Source organism: Pelophylax lessonae (genome assembly GCF_965119305.1).
Source record: "Pelophylax lessonae genome assembly, chromosome: 5".
Taxonomy (NCBI): Eukaryota; Metazoa; Chordata; class Amphibia; order Anura; family Ranidae; genus Pelophylax; species Pelophylax lessonae.
This window is the reverse complement of record NC_138772.1, coordinates 190132921-190150709: the sequence shown is the minus strand read 5'-3', so window position 1 is coordinate 190150709 and position 17789 is coordinate 190132921. Positions and strand designations below refer to the sequence as shown.

At 47.9% G+C, this 17789-nt stretch overlaps 1 pseudogene across 1 annotated transcript; it reads left to right on the top strand.

Moving 5' to 3' along the window:
* Positions 1–9618: 9618 nt before the first annotated feature.
* Positions 9619–15094, top strand: LOC309555584 (annotated as a pseudogene). Its single transcript has 2 exons — positions 9619–11218; positions 15084–15094. The product of its transcript is annotated as an uncharacterized misc_RNA (transcript).
* Positions 15095–17789: the final 2695 nt, after the last annotated feature.

The following is a 17789-nucleotide window of genomic DNA, read 5'->3' as shown; positions in this document are numbered from 1 at the left end:
CCCACCCCTAAAAAAATTAAAAAATAAAAATCACGCCCACCAAAAGGACCCTACATCCATTATTTTATATAAATATATATAAATAAAAGTTTTTAGAAAAGTATATATACTGTTATCTTATAACTCACCCCTGGACTGGTCCACCAAACACCCACTGTCTGTCCTCAGTCCTCCTGTCATTCCTGTGTCTGCTACGGCCACAGCCCTAAAGGATCCAGCCTGCCCTGCATGAGATGGAGTGCACTGATGTCTGACATCATTGCGCACACCACGATCACGCGAGGACCACGACGTTCTCTGGAGGAGACACTCCGCCTTAACATGCTCATCAGTTTGCACTACGAGCAGCAGGATGAGATGGGGAAATGCAGCCTGTAATGTGCTACAAACCAATGACACACAAAACTACTGGAAAAAAAATCTTGGGCTTCAATTTGCCGCTCCTCTCAAAGTACCGCCTTGGTCCAATGGACCGAGCGGGACCCATGGTAGGGCTGGCCCTGTATTTACCAGGTATTTAGCTTTTTTTCTGAATTGCAATTTTTTTTTATATTTTTTTTTTTAAATGATATATAATAATGATAAATCTATATATGATAAATGTTTCATAAATGTATTACCTTTTGCACACATTCCATCACACTTTTTACATCTGCGGACACCATTTTCTTCGACCTCATATGAACCCGATTGGCATGTCTTAACACAAGACCCAAGATCTGTTGCTAGGTAATTATCTATTAAATGAATAGATAAATAAATGCACACATACATAAATATTTATAGCATTTAAATATATGTAAACACATAACACAAAAGGAAAGACATATAGATGGCACAAATTGCATGGTTAAGGATGCTGATGCTGACAAACTTGGCCTGGGCATCAAAGTTTCAAAAAACTCTGGCCAAGGTTGAGCCTAAGGCAGAAAAATGTGACAAAGCTTCATGTAATTATAACAGCGCACTGGATTGCTTCCAGTCTGTGTTGCATTCATCGTTTACTAATACTGACAATGAACACATTTTATAACCCCCCCCCCCACTAAACAAAGCCTTTTAATTAAAACAATATCATACAAGTTTCATTTCTTTGTGGGCACTTATACCCCCCTTCCTGTCCAGGCCAATTTTTAGCTTTCAGCGCTCTCACACTTTGAATGACAATTGCGCAGTCATGCAACACTGTACCCATAATAAAATTGTTATCACTGATGAGGCTGCACTCTGGGATGGCACTGATGGGGACTGATAGAGAGCACTGATAGGTGGCACTGATAGGTAGCACGAATGGGCACTGATAGGTGGCTCTGATGGGCACTGATAGGCACTGGTAGGCAGCACTGATAAGTGACACTGATGATGAGGCACTGATGGGCACTGATTAGCAGCACTGAGAGATGGCACTGGTGGGCACTGACTAGCAGCACTGGAGGGCACTGATTAGCAGCACTGGTGGGCCCTAAGGGGACTGATGTCCCTCTAACAGAAGCCGGGTAACACTGACAGCGTGAGGGGAAAAAAAGCCAATAACTGACTTCTTTTTATTTCCGTAATCAGCTATCATTGGCTGACAGCTGATCATGTGGTAAAGGGCCCGCTGCGATTGACCATTTATCCGGATCTGTGATGAGCCGAGTCCCAAGGGAGCGCGCAAGCAGCGCAAGAATGGAAGGATATCCATGTACGCCCTCCTGGCATTTTAATCCTGCGCTGTAGCTGTCTTTCAGCGCCAAGTGGTTAAGCAAAATATAAGACTCATTAGTTGTTTGTGGGGTTGTTTCTCAGGAGTTTTGGCTTGGCCCTTTAGTTCCAGTTAAGGGAACCCTTAAAGTGGTTGTATACCCACTTTGATGACTTTTACCTATGGGTAAGCCTATAATTAGGCTTACCTATAGGTGCTGTAAATATCTTCTAAACTTGCACCATTTAGGAGATATTTGCATTTCATGCAGCCAATGACCTCTTAGACGCATGTGCTCTGAAGAAACGGCCACCTGTGCCGTTTCTTCAGAGCCCTGTACCGTGACCGATGGCTCTTGTGTGCATGCGCGAGATTGACGTCACACGGCTCTGGCCAGTAATACAGCCGGAGTCCAATGACCCAGAAGGAAGACGGGTGAAGATGGATGCGGCCGGCAACGGGGACAACGCGGGCTTCGTTTGCAAGTAAGTGTCACATAATGTGCTAGTATGCGATGCATACTAGCACATTAAGCATTTACTTTGCAGGGGGGAAAAAAAACAAAAAAAAGGAGTTTACTTCCTCCTTAAGGCGTCAGCATACTAAGGCATTTTGGACAATTTCATGCTCCCAACTTTGTGGGAACAGTTTGGGGATGGCCCCTTCCTGATTCAACATGACTGCGCACCAGTGCACAAACAAGGTCCATAAAGACATGGATCTCTTGCAGACATAACTGTGTAAACGTAGGAATCAGAGTTGATAATTTAGAGTGCTTTTTCTTCTCACCTGAAGTTTGTTAGTCCGCATTTGTTTTTACCAAATCATGTGCTAGCAAAACTCTTGACTTATTTTAAATTTCCCTTGCTTATGACTGTGTACTTAATTTGACGACAACTCCCCTTATTTTCTAAATTTCACTTTGCTAAGTGAAATTTCACTTTGCTGGACGATCAGCCCTAATCCTTTAGAAAATCAACCCCTCTGTTTTGCACTGTACTTCTTTAGAGCACAGTTATAGGGGATTGCAAGGTCTGAAAGCCCAAGGACAGACCAGTTCAGTTCTTGGGCTTAGTGTGGGACTCTGGCTGCCTACTAAATGGGTGTACTGAGCAGGATTGGTCACATGCAAGAAAAAAAACATTTTCCTTTATAGAAAGGTATACAGATTTTTTATTTAATGAGGTCATGAGATTTGGACAGTTTTCATAAATAAAAAAATGTGCTGGGTGGTGTCATGGAATATTTTAAATTGAGAAGAAACAATAAAATCATCTACATGTAGCACCCTCCTAGGTAGGTGCTAGGTAAAAGCATTGTTTGCTCTGCCTGCTTCACAGGGGAGCCTGATCAGTAGTTAGGCCTGTTGCATGTGTCCATGTGTGATTCATTTGGTCTGAGGGAGTGTCCCCACTGTATCCAATAGGGGAGCCTGTTGGACAGTGGAGGAAAGCCCAGCAAGTGACACAGGCTTTTGTGGCTGTCCCAGTGGGTTGGCACAACAGTGGTGCATCCTGGGATAGGTCATAAAAGCCAAGGGCACATGTGACAGGGTGTTTTTCGGGCGGGAAGCCAGGTCCCAGGAGGAGGGTGATGGCAGACCGGAGAGCCGAAGAAACCCACCCTGTGGGATACAGGGGTGCGGATGGTGCCCGGCGGAAGACTGGCTTTGTGCACCGGAGGAGGCATAGAGCACTTGGGTCTGGTAAATAGTCAGTTTCTGAGTGTTACCATGCGGATGCAAGCTTGGGGCCAGTGCGGGCACTGCGACAATCTGCTGTTGCGGGCAGAGAAGAGTGAAGGTCGGCCCAGAAAATTGAGTGTGACATGGGAGACCGGGTCACTCATGCTCTGTCGGCTGTGAAGTCGGGGCCTCTCCTGGGCCGTGGAAGAGGAGTGCTGTGGTTCATGATGCAGTTGAAGTCCATGCAGTCTGTCAGTGGTCCAGCGTGCACATGGAAGGAGACCCAAATGTCCGAGCCAGGATGCATGCAAGTAGTGCGGGCCGGGGATTGGCCACCTGGTGGAGTGAAAAGTGCAGCGGCAGAGAAGAAGTCTGCTCCCACACAGGCAGAGGAGAGAAAATGGCCAGCGGTGACAAGGGCTGCTAGTGTGAGTGTGAGCAGCGAGGAGGAGGCCGGGGTCATTGATGTGGGGTCTTCCAGCTTCCAGAATCATTTCAGATCCTTGGAGGAGGGATTGGATGTTTGGAAGTCTGAGGAAGAGACTGAATGGTGTGGTAGTGTGGGGACAGTGCACCAGGAATCTGGGGTTCTGCAAGGCCTACGCTAATCGGGTCCCAGATCTATCCCCACCTAGGAACTATGCCCAGGCTCGGGATCAAAATGAGGCCTATGCCTCCTTCATCAAAAGAGAAGAGACCATATACTCCCCAGCTGGGAGAGGTAATCGGAAGACCCACCGCAGATTTTCCAGGATGCAGAGGTGGATACATAGAAAGGTGGCCTTAGAGTATGGGTAAGACTATCCCTATGCTCCTCGGGAAGTCATGCTAGAGATAGAGGCCAAAATAGAGTCCTGGTGTGATGAAGCTTTATGGGACTTCCTAATTGTACCCAAGTCATACCGCAATCAGTCCAGGCTGGACTTGTGGAAGACTTTCCTATCTGTGAAAGCTCAATGGAACCATGGGCGGGCGATCTATTTGGATAGAGTGGAGGTTCGCCGCCCATATGAATCGGGTCAGGCCTGGTCGATCCGAATTCAGGAAAAGGATGGGAAGATTCCCCATCCAGATTTCTACTGCTAAAGAATATACACCAAGTTTAATTAAGGCCGGCTAGCCTATGCTTAGTATCTGGAAAAAGAAGACAATATATGCTACAGCAAAGGAACATTCAAGTCCAGTTATTGTTGGGACTTCTGCTCTATGTCCATTACCCCTTCCCCTTCTATCCTTGCAGAAAGGGGCTGGGGACAATTCAAGATACCAATGGCTAGTGGACTTGTACTAGAGGGCAGACCCTCTCAGGAGAAATAAAAAGACTGTAGTATGCTGTTCCGGAGACCCCTTGAGCCATCAAGCTGGGATCATCGATTACAATATGTTCAGAGTCTCGAGTGAACTATCTTTGGACCAATGGGCCTACAGCGGAACTCTGAGGGTAACTGCCTGGAAGAAGTGGGTGGTACCCTGGGAGCCTTTTGGTGGGGGGTGCCCTGGTGCCAGGGGCCCCTGAGGAAGCTATCTACAAACCCCTGCGGGACTGATGGGTTGTCCAGGCTCCGGCAACCAAGTATCTGATAGGGGGGAAAATGAGTGTTGACCACTGCAGTGAAGAGAACATTGCAGACACCCGTTTCGTTGGACTATTAGTAGACAGTCAGTGATAGGGTTCAGGATAACCTTGAAGGAGCAATACTGAGCGTCATGTCAAGACTGACAAGTGGATGTCTACTAATTTATCTAGATAGGGATGCTGGATGAGAAGGGAGCCTTCGAGGGGAGGCTCTTCTCATCTTAAAATAAGTTAGGTATATAGTTGTGTAAGTGTACATATGATGCAGTGTCTCACCTTTTCTTTTTTCCCTCTGCAGGTTGTCTAGAACTGTTAGAGACAGATAGTTAGGATGCCATGTTAGTTCACCAGAGCAGATTTTTGCTTGCTGGGGGGTGCATTGTTTTAAATGAACCCCAAAATGGTATCATATTTGTACAAACAGGGTATTTATATTTTTCAACGTAATTTATTAGGTACATTTGTTCTCTCTTTTCCACCTCTCCAGGTTTGTTGGATACTCCTTTGTTTTTCCAGTAGGGATTTTTTTTGTAGGGGGCGGCTGCCCCAGAGTCAATGGGGATATGGCTCATTTTGGTGGGGGGTGGTTGTCGCACCCTCCTAGGTAGGTGCTAGGAAAAAGTATAGTTTGCTCTGCCTGCTTCACAGGGCAGCCTGATCAGTAGTTAGGCCTGTTGCATGTGTCCATGTGTGATTCATTTGGTCTAAGGGAGTGTCCCCACTGTATCCAATAGGGGAGCCTGTTGGACAGTAGAGGAAACCCAGCCAGTGACACACAGGCTTTTGTGGCTGTTCCAGTGGGTTGACACAACAGTGGTGCATCCTGGGATAGGTCATAAAAGCCAAGGGCACATGTGACAGGGTGTCTTTGGCGGGAAGCCAGGTCCCAGGAGGAGGGTGACGGCTGTCTCTCCTCCTGTCTGATGTGGAAGGTGGTTACAGGTGGTCGGCCTAGTGGACCAAGTGTGTGATGCTGAGCCAGGAGGTTCAGGTTACTGACAAGTGAAGCTGAAGGCAGAACAACCCTGGGAAAAACGGTGTCTGAGTACCGGGAAGCTTGCCGGGGGTCTGCCCAGGAAGGAGACCACTCCAGTGGAGAGTCAGTGGACAGGGGCTAGCATGCACGGAAAGTGAGAAAGGGGGTGCCAAGTTAGGACCCTGAAGAGGAATCAATTTAGGAACCAGTGGCAGCCTGGACCAATCATCATTCAGGACATCCTGACCCCGTCATTGGGGGCGGTGCCAGTGCGTGCGACAGTCACGCATCGTCACCGCCCGATCTCCTTCCCGCCGGACCAGTGTTGCCTGCCCGCCACCATCAAAGAAGAAAGAAGAAGGACGAGGAGAGGAGCAGCGTGCCGTGGACGTCACCTTCCCGCCAGACCGGTTCCCGAATCCCGCCGCCATCAGAAGAAGGAAGAAGAGGACTCGAGGAGAGGAGCGTGGACGTCTCGCAGGCAGCCCAGGAGAGCAGGTAAGTGATTGCAGCGCGATGACATGACCTGTGACTGTGACATGACCCGTGACTGTGAAATGACCTGACCTGTGACATGCCTGTACCATGACCTGTGACTGTGACATGACCTGTGACTGTGACATGACCTGACCTGTGACATGCCTGTACCATGACCTGTGACTGTGACATGACCTGTGACATTACCTGACCTGTGATATACCTGTACCATGACCTGTAACTGTGACATGACCTGTGACTGTGACATGACCTGACCTGTGACATGCCTGTACCATGACCTGTGACTGTGACATGACCTGTGACTGTGACATGACCTGTGACATGCCTGTACCATGACCTGTGACTGTGACATGACCTGTGACTGTGACATGACCATGACCTGTGACATGCTTGTGACATGACCTGTGACATGCCTGCCAATTTCCCTAAACTGCGCTCGCTGCTAGAAAATATCAAATGGGATAGAACCCTGGGAACAAAGAACACGGAGGAAAAATGGGAGTGCTTCAAGAGCATACTTAACAAGGGGGTGGGCCAGTGCATTCCACAGGGAAATAAATTTAAAAGAGCAAAACTAAACCCTGGGTGGCTAAACTCCAACATAAAAATGTATATTAGAGCTAAAGAAAAGGCCTTCAAAAAATACAAGACTGAGGGGTCATTGGCAGCATTTAAGCACTACAAAGAGTGTAATAAGAAATGTAAAGATGAAATCAGGGCGGCTAAAATAGAACACGAGAGACATATAGCGGAGGAGAGTAAAAAGAACCCCAAGAAGTTCTTTAAGTATATAAACATTAAGAAAGCGAGGCCAGAACACATTGGCCCCATAAAAGATGATAAAGGAAAAATGGCCACTGAGGACAGAGAAAAGGCGGAAGTGTTAAATAATTTCTTTTCTTCAGTCTTCACAAAGGAATCGGGGGGCTACACGAACCCAGCTTGTAAGGCCGAACTAAATAATACACCTCAGGAAGTGCCGCCATGGCTAACAGAGGATAGACTTAGAGCTAAACTAGAGAAACTTAACATAAATAAATCCCCGGGACCGGATGGCTTGCACCCAAGGGTTCTTAATGAGCTCAGCCAGGTGATTGCCAGACCATTATTCTTGATCTTTAAGGATAGTTTACAGACAGGTATGGTGCCAGCTGATTGGAAAAAAGCCAACGTGGCACCAATATTTAAAAAGGGGCCGAGATATATCCCGGGTAACTATAGGCCGGTCAGCCTAACATCAGTAGTCTGCAAAATTTTGGAGGGGATGATAAGGGACCACATACAAGACTTTAGTAATGAAAACGGTATTATAAGTAGTAATCAGCATGGATTCATGAAAAATCGTTCATGCCAAACCAATCTATTAACCTTCTACGATGAAGTGAGCTGCCACTTAGATAAAGGTAAGCCTGTGGATGTGGTGTATCTGGACTTTGCAAAGGCCTTTGACACCGTTCCCCACAAACGCTTACTGTACAAACTAAGGAAGGTAGGTATGGACCATAAGGTGAGTACCTGGATAGAGAACTGGCTCCAGGGGAGAGTCCAGAGGGTGGTGATTAATGGGGAGTACTCGGATTGGGCGGGTGTGGAAAGTGGGGTCCCCCAGGGTTCTGTCCTGGGACCAATCCTGTTTAATTTATTCATAAATGATCTAGAGGAGGGGATATCTAGTACAATCTCAGTATTTGCAGATGATACTAAATTAGGCATGCCAATATCTTCTATGCAGGATGTGGAAATCTTGCAAGCAGACCTGAACAAAATAACGGGGTGGGCAACTACATGGCAGATGAGATTTAATGTAGAAAAATGTAAAGTAATGCACTTGGGGGCCAGTAACCAGAAAGCAAGCTACTCACTAGGGGGGGAACCTCTGGGTGAGTCTAGGATGGAAAGGGACCTGGGGGTACTGGTAGACAACAGGCTTGGAAGTGGCATGCAATGCCAAGCCGCTGCAAGCAAAGCCAACAGAATACTGGGTTGTATAAAAAAGGGGATTCACTCCAGAAATAAAGAGATTATTCTTCCACTCTACAAAACTCTGGTCCGGCCACATCTGGAGTATGCTGTCCAGTTCTGGGCACCGGTCCTCAGGAAGGATGTGCTGGAACTGGAGAAAGTCCAGAGAAGGGCAACAAAAATAATAAGGGGAATGGAGGACATCAGCTATGAGGAAAGACTACAAGCACTGAACTTATTCTCTCTGTAGAAGAGACGATTGAGGGGGGATATGATATCAATGTACAAATACTGTACTGGCGACCCTAGCATAAGGAACAAACTATTCAGAGTAAGGGAATACAATAAGACACGTGGCCACTCACTAAAACTTGAGGAAAGGCGGTTTAACCTTAAAGTGCGTAAGGGGTTCTTCACTGTAAGAGCGGTAAGGATGTGGAATTCTCTTCCGCAAGCAGTCGTATCAGCGGGGAGCCTTGATAGTTTCAAAAAACTATTGGATGGACACCTTAAAGACCACAACATACAGGGGTATACAATGTATGGTTAAAAGCAAACACACACACACATCATAGGTTGAACTGGATGGACTTGTGTCTTTTTTCAGCCTCACTAACTATGTAACTATATGTAACCTGTTTGTCATGACCTGTGACATACCCTTACCATGACCTGTGACATGCCCTTACTGTAGCAGAATGGACACTAAGAGTGGGGTTTGTGTTGAAAGAGTGAGGGAGCAGTGTCCCTCAGGAGATGGGTGGGGGTTTGTTATTGTTAAATACCTGCATTCTATTGTCCTATTGTTCCTGTCTGGCAGAGTAAGGTTATTATGGGATGTTCAGCTTTGTGTGTGGAATGTATCGAAGAGGGAGGGGTTTTGGCAGAGTGTAGATCCCTTGTGTTTTCAATAAACAAGGCATTCGAGTTTTGACTCCCAGCCTATGTGCCGTCTAGTCCTTGGGAGGGAAGAATGGTATAATGCTACCTGGATTGTTGCATGCTGTACCTGCCTATTTGGAATATTACCCATTTTCCTGTCTACCAGCGGAGACCCTGTAGATTGAACTACCTCTCCGCTACAACTGGTGGCAAGCGACGGGATTGCAAACCGCACAGCAGATCCACGATCGGCAGTAACTACCAAACAAAGAGGAGAGGCAGCAGCACAACGGAACGAGCCATTCGGATAAAACCAGCATTCGGGAAATATGTCAAAGTATACGAACGCTTGGTGAATGGAGGTGAACTATGCAGCATTGAAAAGAACTACATTGAAGGAATTATTGCAAGCTAGAGGGGGAAACGCCAGCCACAAAACAAAAGCGACCCTTGTAGCAGAGCTCATGGAGAGAGACAGAGCAATCCCTGCAGCGGGCCCACAGGAGGCAGAACGCAGCGCATTTGACAAGGAGCTACAGAGCAGACTGGCCTACTACCCAGAGCCCCACTCAAGAGAAATACTCGACTGGCTGATGGCGGACGTACAGGAATACCTGGTGGTCAAACACCAAGCAAGTCAGCGAGCCGGGGAGAGAGCTCCAACGCCTGTCCACGTTACCCAGGGGAAGCCCAAGATTCCATACCAGGCGTTTAAAAGCTATACCGAAACCGACGGCGAGGTAGATGATTACCTACAAGATTTTGAAAGGTTATGCCACCTGCACAATATCAGTGCGGAGGATCGAGTACCCCTACTGGCAGGGAGACTATCTGGTCACGCAGCAGAGGCATACCGTGCCGTACCGGACGAGGACAGTACAGACTATGCCAAGGTGAAGCAGGCCATTCTAGCTAGGTATGCGATTACCTCAGAGGCCTACCGCCTAAAGTTCCGAGACATTAAAAAGCTCACCAGAGACACTCACACAGAATGGGCGCACCGTCTACAATGAGCGGCAAAAGGATGGTTGGAAGCCACCCAAGTCAACACCCTAGAAGACCTGTTCCAGCTAATGGTAATGGAGCAGTTCTTTAACGGGATACCCGCTCATCTGCAGAATTGGGTGCGAGATCGGAAACCACGCACTCTACAAGACGCAGCCAAGTTAGTGGATGAGTTCCAAGATACCAGGAACAGCTCACTCAACCAAGAGCAGCCTATGGACCTACAGCACCAGTACCAACTGTAACCGCAGCCGTCCCAGCACGCCCGGGGGTAAGCGATAACACCTACACCCCCCAGGTATCAGGCTCGCCCCCCGATACGATGCTACACCTGCAACCAGCAGGGACATATGTAGCGGGACTGCCCCCGCAACCGACCCCGGCCCAGCTGGAATACCCCGGCACCCAACAACCGAGCAGCGGTTCATTGTGCCCAAGCGGAACCCTACAGAGTACCCGAGATCCCAGCTTCCACCGAGGAACCTCTGGGTACGCTACATGAAGTCAACCCTATCCAAGCGGCTTCTGACAACCGCCAAGGGCACCGACAAGAGGTACAGATGGAGGGGAGAAAGGTACAGGGGTTGCGAGACTCTGGAGCTACTATAACGCTGGTCCGCAACCACCTAGTACCCAAGGGCAACCTCACAGGGGAGTGTGTGGCAGTATGTGTAGCCGGGGGAGCGATCTACCAGATCCCCACTGCCAAGGTACACCTGAATTGGGGAGAGGGGAATGGGAATGTGAAGGTGGGCATTATGCAGGATTTACCCGCAGATGTTATTTTGGGCAACAACCTGGGGGAGATGACTTCAGCTTTTGTTCCCCAATCTACCATCCACAAAGCTTATCCGGTTGTGACCCGGCAGCAGGCTCGCACCACAGGACCACTACTACCACAGAGGGGGCGAAACTCCTCCAGACACCAGACACCCAGATACCTGTCCCGCAGTGGGGTACAGTGCCACAGGTGCAAGCAGTTTGGGCACTATCGACGAGACTGTATCCAGAGCAGGAACCAAGCTGCATGGATCCGACCAGGGTCACCCCTTCAGCACAGACAACGGTCCCCTACTATCTCACAGAGGTTCCCCCAGTCGTACCCAGGTTCAAACACACCGAGGAGCAATGGGGTACCCTTCATGAAGCTAACCCGGTCTAAGCCGCTACGGAGAACCAACAGCACCATCTACAATCGGTCCAGTTAAATGGAATGCCCGCTCAAGGTCTCCGAGACACGGGAGCCACTCTCACCTTGGTCAAGTGACACCTGGTCCCAGATGCCGCCCGAACCAGAGGCTCAGCAGTGGTACGGATGGCAGGGGGAGCAGTACAACGACTACCCACTGCGAGGGTCCACTTGAATTGGGGTGCCGGGTCAGGTCTGATTCATATGGGGTTGATACGGGATCTCCCCACAGACATCTTACTGGGGAACGAACTAGGCCAGTTGCCCTCAACGTTCCTGCCAGTCCAGATCCCAGGCCAACATCCCAGAGACCTACTGGAGGTCCAGACGCTTCAATGTTTGGATTAAGAACAGTATTAAGCCCGGTTGGAGAAGATGGCGGAGAACAACCCGTAACCTACTTGAGCAGAGAGCTTCTCCCCAGGGAATGAAGCTTCAGCCCTACTTGTATGGACAACAGTTCACCCTACTCACGGATCACAACCCATTGGTATGGCTAAACCAAGTGGCAGGGGACAATGTCCGATTGTTGCGCTGGAGTTTGGCGTTACAACCGTATGACTTTACTATTCACTACCGCCCCGGAAAACAGAATGGCAATGCTGACGGGTTATCGCGACAGACTGAACTGGAAAAATGATCTGTGAGTACTCCCTGGACATCCACAAGCCGATCCGTTATGGATCAGACTGTGTATGCTGGCTTGTGGTTAAGGGGGAGCAGTGTAGCAGAATGGACACTAAGAGTGGGGTTTGTGTTGAAAGAGTGAGGGAGCAGTGTCCCTCAGGAGATGGGTGGGGGTTTGTTATTGTTAAATACCTGCATTCTATTTTCCTATTGTTCCTGTCTGGCAGAGTAAGGTTATTATGGGATGTTCAGCTTTGTGTGTGGAATGTCTCGAAGAGGGAGGGGTTTTGGCAGAGTGTAGATCCCTTGTGTTTTCAATAAACACGGCATTCGAGTTTTGACTCCCAGCGTATGTGTCGTCTAGTCCTTGGGAGGGAAGAATGGTATAACGCTACCTGGATTGTTGCATGCTGTACCTGCCTATTTGGAATATTACCTGTTTTCCTGTCTACCAGCGGAGACCCTGTAGATTGAACTACTTCTCCGCTACACTTACCATGACCTGTGACATGCCTATACCATCACCTGTGACATGCCTGTGCCATGACCTGTGCCATGCCCTTACCATGACCTGTGACATGCCTATACCATCACCTGTGACATGCCTGTGCCATGCCCGTACCATGACCTGTGCCATGCCCGTACCATGACCTGTGCCATGCCCTTACCATGACTTGTGACATGCCTGTACCATGACCTGTGCCATGCCCTTACCATGACCTGTGCCATGCCTATACCATCACCTGTGACATGCCTATACCATCACCTGTGACATGCCTGTGCCATGATATGTGCCATGCCCTTACCATGACCTGTGCCATGCCCTTACCATGACCTGTGCCATGCCCTTACCATGACCTGTGCCATGCCCTTACCATGACCTGTACCATGACCTGTGCCATGACCTGTGACATGCCTGTACCATGACCTGTGCCATGACCTGTGCCATGCCCTTACCATCACCTGTGCCATGCCCTTACCATCACCTGTGCCATGCCCTTACCATCACCTGTGCCATGCCTGTATCATGACCTGCACAATGCCTGTGCCATGCCTGTGTCATGACCTGTGACATGCTTGTACCATGACCTGTGACATGCCCTTACCATGTCCTGTGACATGCCTATACCATGACCTGTGACATGCCTATACCATCACCTGTGACATGCCCTTACCATGGCCTGTGCCATGTCCTTACCATGACCTGTGACATGCCTGTGCCATGACCTGTGCCATGCCCTTACCATGACCTGTGCCATGCCCTTACCATCACCAGTGCCATGCCCTTATCATCACCTGTGCCATGCTTGTACCATGACCTGTGCCATGCCTGTGCCATGCCTGTGTCATGACCTGTGCCATGACATGTGACATGCCCATACCATCACCTGTGCCATGCCCTTACCATGACCTGTGCCAGGCCTGTACCATGACCTGTGCCATGCCTGTGTCATGACCTGTGCCATGCCCTTACCATGACCTGTGACATGCTTATACCATAACCTGTGACATGCCTGTGCCATTACCTGTGCCATGCCCATACCATGACCTGTGCCATGCCCTTACCATGACCTGTGTCATGCCCTTACCATGTCCTGTACCATGTCCTTACCATGACCTGTGCCATGCCCTTACCATGACATGTGGCATGCCTGTACCATGACCTGTGCCATGCCTGTGCATTGACCTGTGTCATTACCTGTGCCATGACCTGTGCCAGCCCTGTATGATGACCTGTGCCATGCCTATGCCATGACCTGTGCCATGCCCTTACCATGACCTGTGCCATGCCCCTACCATGACCTGTGCCATGCCCTTACCATGACCTGTGCCATGCCCTTACCATGACCTGTGACATGCCTATACCATGACCTGTGCCATGCCCTTACCATGACCTGTGACATGCATGTTCCATGACCTGTGCCATGCCCTTACCATGACCTGTGCCATGCCCATACCATCACCTGTGCCATGCCCTTACCATCACCTGTGCCATGCCCTTACCATCACCTGTGCCGTGCCTGTGTCATGATCTGTGCCATGACCTGTGACATGCCTGTACCATGACCTGTGACATGCCCTTACCATGACCTGTGACATGCCTATACCATCACCTGTGACATGCATGTACCATGACCTGTGCCATGCCCTTACCATGACCTGTGCCATGCCTGTGCCATGCCCATACCATCACTTGTGCCATGCCCATACCATCACTTGTGCCATGCCCTTACCATGACCTGTGCCATGCCTGTACCATGACCTGTGCCATGCCTGTACCATGACCTGTGCCATGCCTATACCATCACCTGTGACATGCCTGTACCATGACCTGTGACATGCCCTTACCATGACCTGTGACATGCCTATACCATCACCTATGACATGCATGTACCATGACCTGTGCCATGCCCTTACCATGACCTGTGACATGCCTGTGCCATGCCTGTACCATGACCTGTGCCATGTGCTTATCATCACCTGTGCCATGCCCTTATCATCACCTGTGCCATGCCCTTATCATCACCTGTGCCATGCCCTTACCATGACCTGTGCCATGCCCGTGCCATGCCCTTACCTTGACCTGTGCCATGCCTGTACCATGACCTGTGCCATGACCTGTGCCATGACCTGTGACATGCCTGTACCATGACCTGTGCCATGCCTATACCATGACTTGTGCCATGCCTGTACCATCATCTGTGCCATGACCTGTGCCATGCCCTTACCATGACCTGTGCCATGCCTATACCCTCTCCTGTACCATGACCTGTGATATGCCTGTACCATCACCTGTGCCATGCCTATACCATCATCTGTGCCATGCCTGTGCCATGCCTGTACCATCACCTGTGCCATGCCTGTACCATGACCTCAAAGTCACGCAATTTTTACAGCGTTTTTTGCAATACCTATTACATTTTTCTTTTTGCGCCCCCCCAAAAAAAATTTTGAGCACCAGCCGCCACTGTTAGGAACATATCTTCTACTTCACTTCAGTGGCAAAGTGAGGCAGCGAATTTTACCTGATCTCAGAATGTTACTTACATGGACATTTAGAAACACAGGAGTACCCAAAACTAAACTTTCCTCCAGGATTGTGTTCCAATTGGTGCATGATTGGGTTATATATATAAGGTGGAAGACAGCTCTCCCTACATGTGTCGCCATCACGGAATTTGCGGCAAAACTTTTAGGAAAAAAAAAAAAAGATTGTAAGATAGTTTAAAGAATATTTAAACCCAACATTTCATATTCCTGATAGTTTCCTGTTCTCTTTGTATTGCTTCCATTGTGTGAAATCCCTGGTAATTCTACCAGTCCCTCTGCTTTCCTATGAAAAACAGACCATACTAGGCAAGAGAGCAAAGCATTGTCAGTTCTCTGTGCTAGGAACTCAGCCTGCTCTCTTTCAATGACATGCCCCCCCTTTCCAGCGCACAGCAGTGGGAATACCAGTGTTCTGCTGTTTCTCCTCCCCCAGCTCTCTGAACTCCTTATGCAGCTGAGAATATAGAGTATGTAATCACTTATAAAAAAAAAAGGGGGGGAAGTATTTGTAAATCTTTTTAGATCTACACATAATTTTTTTGCCTTTAATTTCCATTTTAAAGAGAATGGGCTATTTTATAAGGTGAGGGTTTCACATACAGTCAGGTCCATAAATAATGGGACATCAACACAATTCTAATCTTTTTGGCTCTATACACCACCACAATGGATTTGAAATGAAACAAACAAGATGTGCTTTAACTGCAGACTTTCAGCTTTAATTTGAGGGTATTTACATCCAAATCAGGTGAACGGTGTAGGAATTACAACAGTTTGTATATGTGCCTCCCACTTTTTAAGGGACCAAAAGTAATGGGACAGATTAACAATCATAAATCAAATTTTCACTTTTTAATACTTGGTTGCAAATCCTTTGCAGTCAATTACAGCCTGAAGTCTGGAACGCATAGACCTCACCAGACGCTGGGTTTCATCCCTGGTGATGCTCTGCCAGGCCTCTACTGCAACTGTCTTCAGTTCCTGCTTATTCTTGGGGCATTTTCCCTTCAGTTTTGTCTTCAGCAAGTGAAATTCATGCTCAATCGGATTCAGGTCAGGTGATTGACTTGCCCATTGCATAACATTCCTCTTCTTTCCGTTAAAAAACTCTTTGGTTGCTTTCGCAGTATGCTTCGGGTCATTGTCCATCTGCACTTTGAAGCGCCGTCCAATGAGTTCTGAAGCAGTTGGCTGAATATTAGCAGATATTATTGCTCGAAACACTTCAGAATTCATCCTGCTGCTTTTGTCAGCAGTCACATCATCAGTAAATACAAGAGAACCAGTTCCATTGACAGCCATACATGCCCACGCCATGACACTACCACCACCGTGCTTCACTGATGAGGTGGTATGCTTTGGATCATGAGCAGTTCCTTTCCTTCTCCATACTCTTCTCTTCCCATCACTCTGGTACAAGTTGATCTTGGTCTCACCTGTCCATAGGATGTTGTTCCAGAACTGTGAAGGCTTTTTTAGATGTTGTTTGGCAAACTCTAATCTGGCCTTCCTGTTTTTGAGGCTCACCAATGGTTTACATCTTGTGGTGAACCCTCTGTATTCACTCTGGTGAAGTCTTCTCTTCATTGTTGACTTTGACACACATACACCTACCTCCTGGAGAGTGTTCTTGATCTGGCCAACTGTTGTGAAGGGTGTTTTCTTCACCAGGGAAAGAATTCTTCGGTCATCCACCACAGTTGTTTTCCGTGGTCTTCCGGGTCTATTGGTGTTGCTGAGCTCATCGGTGCGTTCTTTCTTTTTAAGGATGTTCCAAACAGTTGATTTGGCCACACCTAATGTTTTTGCTATCTCTCTCATGGGTTTGTTTTGTTTTTTCAGCATAATGATGGCTTGTTTCACTGATAGTGACAGCTCTTTGGATCTCATATTGAGAGTTGACAGCAACAGATTCCAAATGCAAATATCACACTTGAAATTAACTCTGGACCTTTTATCTGCTCCTTGTAAATGGGATAATGAGGGAATAACACACACCTGGCCATGGAACAGCTAAGAAGCCAATTGTCCCATTACTTTTGGTCCCTTAAAAAGCAGGAGACACATATACAAACTGTTGTAATTCCTACACCGTTCACCTGATTTGGATGTAAATACCCTCAAATTAAAGCTGAAAGTCTGCAGTTAAAGCACATCTTGTTTGTTTCATTTCAAATCCATTGTGGTGGTGTATAGAGCCAAAAAGATTAGAATTGTGTCGATGTCCCATTATTTATGGACCTGACTGTATACTTTAAAATGATAAAATAGAATAGGCTGAAGAAGACTATTCAGGGAAATGTTAAAGCTGTACAGAAGGCAGATAAAAAAAAAAAAAAACAAACGAATGCATCTCTATGGCATTAGCATCCTGCAATCACTGAACAGCAGAGCTTAGACAGGGGGGAGGAGGAAGCAGCACTACAAGTAACTAATTAGTTGTCCTATAGTGCAAGAAGTATGCAAGATGAGCATATTGATGTGCTGCTTCTTCTTTCACTGTAGAGAGGTGGGGTAGAGAGGAGATCTGAAGTGTTACTTCCCCTACCAGACATGCTTGTGTGGTGTGGCAGCTCTTTGTAAATCTCAGGACTGGAACAGCAGAAATACAAATCCTTTGGAAGATAAATTGTATATCATATCATATGTATATCA